The sequence below is a fragment of the Phoenix dactylifera genome, chromosome 8 (assembly GCF_009389715.1).
Source record: "Phoenix dactylifera cultivar Barhee BC4 chromosome 8, palm_55x_up_171113_PBpolish2nd_filt_p, whole genome shotgun sequence".
Taxonomy (NCBI): Eukaryota; Viridiplantae; Streptophyta; class Magnoliopsida; order Arecales; family Arecaceae; genus Phoenix; species Phoenix dactylifera.
The window spans coordinates 30,372,231-30,381,817 of NC_052399.1; the positions used below are offsets into that span (position 1 = coordinate 30,372,231).

The 9,587-nt window shown below is 36.4% G+C and overlaps 1 long non-coding RNA gene across 2 annotated transcripts; it reads left to right on the forward strand.

Annotated features, from left to right (window-relative positions):
* Positions 1–2,714: 2,714 nt before the first annotated feature.
* Positions 2,715–4,543, forward strand: LOC113462763. 2 transcript variants are annotated; one of them, XR_003385843.2, is made up of 2 exons: positions 2,715–3,216; positions 3,635–4,543. It is a non-coding gene; the product is annotated as an uncharacterized LOC113462763 (long non-coding RNA). The 2 variants fall into 2 exon arrangements; XR_003385844.2 differs by having other exon boundaries at positions 3,642–4,543.
* Positions 4,544–9,587: the final 5,044 nt, after the last annotated feature.

The window sequence follows — 9,587 nt, forward strand, 5'->3', positions numbered from 1 at the left end:
ACACACGCCTGCACGGGTCCTCACATACTCTTCTATTTTAAGTCTCCTAGTCCATATAGGTTATGGGTCGGGTCTGCTCTGATACCATTTGTAACAACCCAAGATCTCACCCAAAATAGCTAGCCAGAAGGTATTATTTGGATTTTTTTATCTTGATCCTGTATAAGTACCTAAGATCTATCCAGCAATGTGGGACTGAACACACATCCGCACGAATCCTCATACAATGCTCCTACCAAATACCACCTTAAAGTCGCAATCAACAAGGCAAAAGAAAATGACAAATTGAAAGCTATTCCATGTTCACAGTTTTAAATCATCAAGATGCTTTTAGCCAAAAAAAACAAAAAGGAAAACATCAAGATGTTTCTTTTGTCTTGTTCCCTTATGTCTTTTTGCCCCTCCAGCGATACGAAAAGTGGGAAGTTCTCTTATAGGAAAATATAGCCATTGATTTCAAATAAATGTGGAGCTATGACAGGATCTTCTTCTTGTTCCATTTGACTATGGGGAAGAGAATGCTTGTCAAAAAGATGATAGCTCAATTAAGGCACAGGAGCACATCAACAATGGATGATTTGCTCCTGGTACCAGGTGTTATGTCTCCCTCCACAAGGTTCACCTTTTGCTTCTATCTTTTCCTCCCTCTCCTATTGGTCTCCCCACAGTTGCTTCTATTGTCACTTGTCATGAGTATATACAATATGTTACTGATTACTAATCTCTACTTCACTCGCTACTTTTTTGTGGTACATACAAAGGGAAAATCAGAATCAAACTCTCACAAAACTAGCACCATAATCAGAGCCAAATTTGCGTAGCTTGGAATTGGAATACAGCAGCTGCCACCCCGAAAGGCACTGAACACAAAGGTAAAATTTCTTCTGCCCCTTGTAGTCCCTAATAAAACAATTGGCTGCTGCTGAATGAGAAGCTTATCAAAAGAGAAGGGAGAGAATCTTCTTGAGTTACCCCAGTTCCTTGCTGAATTCGGACTTTGAATAGTAGATAGATTTTACTGCTTCAGTCAAAAGCTGCTTGTGCTAATCTTATCAAAAGAAGCATTTCAGTTTGAGAACCATGAATTTTTGTACATTTACCATCTCCTCAGAATGTGCAATTCTTATGTCAAGAGTTTTCAGATTGGCCAATAGTTTTGATCCATTCTTCTCTTTCCTATATTCAAGAAGATTCGAGGCAGTTGCTTCTCTATACACTGCATATATTAGAAGGTGATTAGGTTATTTCATGCTGTGGAAGCTAAAGAATGGGACTTGAACTCTCCTCCTCATTTCGACAGTTTGGCCTTCATATGTCCCACCCTGCAAAAAAATCTCATTTTTGATATCTTAGATAAGTTCTTTTATTCATATTAAATTAATTGGCATGTGGAAGACACGTGAGGGTGGTATGGCATCTTAGACTGTGGATGGCATGTGATACTGATCTTGACATCCACTAATTTAGGACAACGATGCCAAGGGCACAGAATAAAGCATACCATGGTATAACATGCATGCCATTGACAAGTTCATGGATGGTTCATAAAAAATGTTTGTGTTGTTAGGACTTTGCCGTGCAAGTGGTGTGGATCGGTTCTTAGGTGATTCTCTTAGGGTTCGGATTGTATCTTCCACACAAAAGAATGATTTTTCTCTTTTTGCAACATTAATCGTTGGATCACATAATAACTGCTTCAAGATCTATGCAGATAGATGAACGAAAAAATTGAGATGCTTTGAAATATGTACAAAATGCGATCCAATGGTTGTTGTCACGAAAGAAGATCGATCGTTCTTTCAGGCAAAAGATACAACCTGAACCCTTTCTCAAATGGCAAACAACTTGTTTTGTGAACTTTTCCTTTTAAATTTTGTCGAAGTTCGGATTGATGTAGCTCATCTAAATTGCAATAACTTCTTTTGTCAATGCACATTCCACATTCCATTAGCTCACACATCCAATTTTTTCATGAACAAACAGAATGTAAGAAGTGTTAGAAGTTTTTTCTCTTCAATGCTCTTCCCAGAAATCTGTTTATTAATGCGACTTTTGAGATTTAAGTACCTGACTAATAGGATTACTGCATCAAACATTTACTTATTCCTTGTGTTTTGACTTTCTTTTTGAAATGACCTACCTAAAGAAATTATAACAAAATGTCTATATTACATCCCTCTAATTCTATGTTAAACTTATTCTTCTAGTTAGTAAAAAAAAATGTTCAGTGTTTTTAAATCATGAAAGTGTAGATGAAAACAATTTTATGAGCAGGATGCAACCAATATCCAAGAAGTTATCTTTATAGGGCTTGATCACTGTGTTTAGTAGATCAGAGCCAGCACAAGAGAGGCATTAATTACTTGGTTCATCCAACAAATTTTGGGAACATGTAGAGAACGAGCTTTCCTCTTCAATAATTACATCTTTCAAATTGATGTTGTAAAAGAGAATAATATCCCACTTTGTATTATGTATGCATGCATGTGTTTGTTTATGTGATGTCGAATATATATGTGACCATACATGTGTAACAGCACTACATGCACGGTCTCTATACTGCTGAGATGACGCTGTTGGTGAATTATTTCTTGTTGCTTTCCTCCCCTCCTCATGCCATGGACTATGTTCGCCTTGTGGTGTAGTGGATGGCTTTTTCCTACTGCTTTGGCATATTAAAAAAAATACGTGGAAAGGACTCCCCAATCTTCCCCATCCTCTCAAGTTCCCTGGGCGTTCTATGTTATTTAAAATGCTCCTCTCCTTAGACATAGCCTGGAAAAGCTTGCCACCCCTCCCTCCCATAAAGGATCCCCTTAGAAGAAGACAGCATCTCTTCCAAAAACCCACCTCTTTTGCAGTTATTTTATGCCTCCAATGACCTGTCCATCATGTGCTGTCTTAGATTTATATACTTCTCTTATCAAGCTTGGGAGGAGGGCCTGAGGGACCTGGTCTGGAGGTTTTTGATTGAGGAATGATGAGTGATAGAAGGGAGAGGTGTTGGAAGGAAGAGGGAAAGTTGGTGTTAGGAATGAAGACTGATCCAAGATCCTTCATAACTCATTTCCCATTTAAAACTGGAGAGGAGGAGGAGAAAAAAAAATGAATGTTTAGTCCTTCCTACTCCTACTCGCATTCATTTTATCTTTATTGAGGGATCTCGGACCAGGCTTCATTCCACACACCTTGCTTTCTGGTGCAAAGTAATCTGAGGTGAGTTTGCAGAGCTTATTGGGATGCTTTCTGCATGCTATTTCACTTGTTGGAACAAGATCTTGCAAGAGTGCATGTTTCCTTCTTATGCTTGGACTTGTTGGAGCTCTTGTTCTGATCTTTATGACTAGCTCTGCGTATTTCGTTGTTTTAATGATTCTTAGAAAATATTTTCGCGTAAGGATTTTCTTGAGAATGATTTCTGAAACTAAAGCTTTTTGTTAAATTTATTTTTAACCTCTGATATGACAATGTAATACTCCAGGTTTAATTTTTTCATGATTGATTTCAGGAAGATAGGAAATTTCCCTTCATCAATATTTAGAAGTAAAATATGGACAGTCTAATTTAGATGCATGCATGGACCATTAGATTCTCATGATTCTGCTTGGTGAACTGGTTCATCACATTTTGCAAGGTTACAGGTTATGTTCCTAGTTGGCCTTGGATTGAATACTAAAACAAACGTTTTTCCCGGCTTCTTGTTGCTCTACTCTCTTTTCCTTGAGCAAAATGGAGGGAGAGCCACCATATATTTTCATCGATAGGAGGAAATGGTCTCAGTCTGTGGATGCTACACTTCAACCAATTGTGAGCACGTCACCAAACGAAACCAGATCTGTAAAGAAATTCCTATCGCGTATCCTGAATAAATTTAGCAAGATCAAATTGGATTCTTCCATGCCTAACCATATCTCTACTTTGTAGAACTTCATTCGATGTCAAATATGTTTCTGAAACATCACTGTGCATCTTAGAGTCATCCTTAACACGATCCATCCATTTACATTGTAAAACAACGATTACTAATCTATCTAAAGAACTAGCAGTATTTAAGCTCGTAGTACGCTGAAAATATGCTTGCTAATTACAGAAGAAATAATGCTTCCAAATATAAAGTTTCAGCCCTTTGACTACTGAATTCAGCTGGTTTTTATTTATCATTATTACCATTACTTTTTTAAACTTTGTCTGCTTAACTTCAGTGGCTGCTATACAGAGTGAGAAAAGGCTTCCTGTTGTGCAACTCTTTAGATTTGAGATACCACGTTCCCTGTAATGGATCTCAGCATGTCCTCGTGGAGCCCTGGTCGCTCTATGAGCACTGAAGTTTACATTTCCTGGTGGCCTTTATAGGGTTTTAATGAGTGCAAATTTGACACTCAGTGCTAAATTCCACACCATTTGAACAACATGTTGTACTCTTCAGCTTTTTCATTCTGAATGGTCTGATTTCAGCTTTTCTACTAAGGCTGCACACTGACCTCAATAATTGCCATGTACAGAGAAAAAGATATATTAATTACAACTTATGCTTGGTTTTTAATTTACCATGTTGTTCTTACTAACTTTATTGTAGTCCATTCATAACAAACCCTATGATGTTAGACCTTTTGTCCAGCCTAAATTAGTTGAGTAAATGGATCGGTAACACTTGCAAACTTCAGAACTGAAACCAGGTTTTTTAAGGTTTTCTGATGGCAGAGTGCGCCATATGGTCAGAGCAAGAAGGCCTTGTTGTTGGATATCATTTTCTGTTAAAAATCTTTGATTTCATTGTTCCATCAAAGAGACCGCCCGACCCGAGGTTTTGGCACAAGAATTTTTAAACCTCCAGAGTTTATCATGCCTGTTGTGCCATTAATTGTTAAGAAATCATAATGTGAGATGCTAGCCAAACAGCAGTAGGTCTAAATGGTCTTGCAGACCAATGGATGCATTATGAAAGCAAATAGTAGTTTAATCCTTAATGGTTTGAAGTAAGCTACAGAGGATTTTAACTTAATATATCTTACTATCTGTATCTTATGTTTGCTGCTTAAAGACCTCTGAATTATGTTCGCACCTGGGTTTGTACTAAAAGCAGCCACATTTGAGATTAGCAAATCTAGATCTATTAACATGGCCCCAAATCCGGAGATTGCTTTATGGAAATGGATGAATAAGCAAAATTACGTTATCACGAACAGATTCCCTAATGATCTTAGCTACTTCAATGATTATTTGAGGATGATTAATAGTTTTTAATGAAAGTTAACGAACTCCATTGCCATCACCATTATGTGATTTAGGTCTAACAAATTTTGATATTGGTAAATCTCACATCTAAGTATCTAACCACCTACACCGGACGCAGGAAGCAGTCTGAGAAAGGGAAGCAAGAACCAAATGATGGCAATAGAAGTAGACAAATGAATTAGTCATGCAATGTCAGACATCTTCATTTGCTATGGCTTGCTTTTTGGGTACTGCCCTTGTACTGAACATCAAAGACTAGAGTGGCAAATTTGCAAGGGTGCATAGAGAGCCTCCATTGCAAAAGTCATGTAAAGCAAGAAGGAATGCGGAACCGTCCCGAACCGGATGGTTCCGCCCGTTCCGAACCGTACCGGTGGCCTACCGGTATGGTTCGAGCTTTGAAACCGGTTTGGGACCGGAGCCAGAGGAGACGAAGAGAAAGAAAGAGGGAGCAGGGGAGGGAGGAAGAAGAAAATTTTGGAAATTTTTAAGTAAAGTCGGCAAATCGTTTGCTGACTTTACTTAAAAATTCCGAAATTAAAGTTCATTCTGTTGGTTCTCTTCAAGAACTCCTTCCAAGCTCGTAGTAGCATTAGATGGAAATGCTGCATCTTCTTCCTAAAGAAAAAATCAACAGAATAGAAGTTGCATAAAATAATATCCATGTGTTGAATACTAGTGTGCACCACACTATACCATACAAAATATCCCATGTCAAGTTGTCATCAAAGAATTGCACATATTCTGTATCTTAAGGTTACATAAATGACTTCGTTTGACAAGATCTCACACTGTAATATAGCTTACAGACACAATGGCAGATTACAATATGTATCAATTAGTCACTAGTTGCTATTCTCAAGCTTCAAGATGCTAGTTAAAGGTTCGGAACTTATCAGTATATGGTGAAGCAAATATTCTTGACATTGTTTATCAAGGATTAACAATTTGCACCCAAGAATTTATAGTAATTTCTCCGTTTATAAATCTATTGTAAATTTCAAAAGTTCAAACATATTTCTCGTGATGCAAAATAAAACATACTAAAAATGACATATAATTCTTCCTGTAGATCGTTAAATATCTCCTAGATTGCAAATTTGTGTCTCTTCACATATCAGCATGTCCAAGTCCTGGCGTATCATGGCACAAAATGCCTCCAGACAAATCCAGGCAGAACACACAATGCAGAGCACCTTGTAAACAATCAACTGACCAACCATTTCTCTCAATTTCGCCATAAACAATAGAAAAGTTCGAATCTTTTAAACTTTTTCGCAGTCAAAAAGGTAAAATCAGCACGCTAAACAAAGAACACAAGAATGATTTCTAAGAAGTAAATTGATTGCTCGATAGCAGCAAACCTTCGAGCACAGGCAGCGAGGTATCCGTGATAACAATTTCTCGTTCTCCGTCTCCAAGTCTTGAGTTTATTCGTAAAGGAATTTGATTAGGGCGCGGAAGAGAAAATCTCCGAATCTGGACTTCTATCGAGCATAAAGAATGCGGGAATGGGGGACCGCAGCGAGCCGAAGGGTTTAGGGTTGTACCTCGACCCGGTTGCGGCTAGAGGCCAATTGGGATTGGACATACTGCGACGAGATCATGGTCTTTCGATACCTCCATCGGAGGGTCCTGAACGCCGTATCGGAGGCCACCCCCCGTCGCCATGGCCGCCGTCCGCTTCCAACTGCGAGAAGCGCCTCTTCAAAGGAGCCCGACCGGAGGCTCCTATTGGAGAGATCCTGGACGGGGGTGTGCAGGAGGGCATGATTAGGTACATTGGGGTTCTCATCACTGGCCGGCGCCCTTGGCAGAGAAATTGTTCCGAGATTAAGCTGACCATCAGACGTAGGCCAGCGGGATGGCAGTTGGATGCTCCCTTCCTGATGGGTTATATCATTCTGGTACGGTTAGTTTTGAGTCCGATTCCGGTGTACTTATTGGCGAATACTCAATGCTGATATCTCTGTTGAGGGCTTTAGAGCAGCTGTTTAAAGGCTTCATATGGAGTCAGGGGCGGCCCGATACAATTGGAGGCCTAAGGCGAAGTTTCTAAGAAAGACCTTTTTTTTTTTTAATAATAATAATAATAAATTTTAATAAGTGCAAAATATTTTAAAAATTTATTTAAAAATAATCCGTCTAGCTTTTTGAGATGCAAAATTGCTAATCAAACTTTTGTACTCAAGATTCATTAAAATACTATTTTCAATCGATAATATAGCTAATCCATTTAATCTTTCTTGTAACATGGTTGACCGCAAATAAGATTTTATCAACTTTAATTTTGAAAAACTTCTTTCAGCAGAAGCAACTGTTACAGGTATTGTTAACAATATCCTGTAAGCAATGCATGCATTTGGAAAAGAATCTGTTTTTTTAATAAAACTTAAAGTATCAATAGGAGTACTAGTTTCTATTTGTAAAATTTCTTTTAAAACGTTTAACTCTGAAAACAGATCAAGACCATCAATATCAGAATATTCACCGTGCTTTAAATAGTTTTCAAGATTAAGACAACATATTTTCAAATTCTCTTCATTCAAAGATTTTAATTTTTTAAAATTAAATAAAAAACTAAAAATATCTTCATATATAGTGAATTGTTCAAACCTACTTTGAATTGAAGAAATAGCTTGATCTACTATATATAAAAAGTAATCAATTCTAAAAGATTCTTCAGCTGATCTTGGTGTCTCATCATCAGTATTTTCATCAAATTGTTTTTTTCTACGGATCACACGTTTTTCACGAAATGTAGGTTCTATTTCCATTTCATTTGCAATTTCTTTAGATGAATTCAAAGCATTCATAAATCCATTTTCTCTATAACTTTTAAATAAGAAAGAAGACCTTTTAATTGATCTATAGCAACATCAATATGCATGTCTTCAGATTGTAAAATCTTACTAACTGAGTTAACAGCAAACAATATATCGTACCAAATATTCATGCCTAATAAGAATTCAAAATTTTCAATCTCATATGTAGCTAAGCATATGGCTTCACTCTTTATTTTAGGATCTTCACTAGTCTCTGCTAATTGAACTAAGGCATCTCTTATTTTAGGAGCTTGATGTTTAATTGCTTTGACACTTTCAATACGACTTTCCCAACGTGTCTGTGACAAAGGTTTAAGAGTTAATGTAGATACATAATCTTGTAAAATTTTCCATCATTTTGTAGAAGAAGAAAATAAGGTATAAATTCGTTGTATCACTCCAAAAAAAGATATAGCCTTAGGACATGAGTTAGCGGTATCACATAATACTAAATTCAAATTATGACATCCACATGGTGTGTAAAATGCTCTAGGATTTATATCTAATAATCTTCTTTGTACACCTTGATGTTTTCCTTTCATATTAGATCCATTGTCATACCCTTGTCCTCTTATATCATTAACCTCAAGTTTATGTTTTTCTATTATATTTATAAGTTCATTAAAAAGGCCCTTTCCAGAGGTATCATCTACTTCTAAAAATTCTAAAAAATATTCTTCTACTTTTACTGGACTTGTTGAAGTATCCACACATCTTAAAACTAGGGTCATTTGTTCCTGATGGCTTGCATCAGGAGTGCAATCAAGTATTACAGAAAAGTATTTTGCTTCTTTAATCTTTTTAATTATTATAGCTTTAATTTCAGACGCTAATATTTGAATCAATTTATTTTGAATATTATGACCTAAATAATGATTGTGAATTTCACCATGTTGAATGCGTCGAACATGTTCTTGCATTACTGGATCAAATTCTGCAATCATTTCAATAAAACTTAGAAAATTTCCGTTATTGCTTTGATAGATCTTTTCATTCTTTCCTCGAAATGCTAAATTATTTTTTGCAAGATTTTTTACGACAGCAATAATTCTCAATAGAACTTTTTTCCAATGATCCTTCTCTTGGTTTATTTGTTCCTGGAGACTTTTATCAATTGTTTTATTTTTTAGCAATCTTACTTCTACATCAATCCACCTATTCATACTAATGATATGTTCATTAGTTGTTTCATGACTTTTAAGCTTGATACCTAGATTTTTCCAATCCCTACTTCTTTCATTGACTAATTGACTCGTGCTAGACTTTGAATCAAATAATTACAACAAAAACAATATACCCTATCCAAATCCTTCGAATACACTAACCATCTTCTATCATATTTTTCGCCATTAGGTAACTTACGAATGTAATATATAGTAGAAAAGTGTCTATTATTTTCATCCCTAGGAAAATGAAGATCATAATCTCTAATTGGACCTCTTTCCACTAATAGATCTCTCAACTTTGTATCAATATTTTTCCATCGACCAGGATCATATATATTTATAGGAATAGAACTAGTTTCAT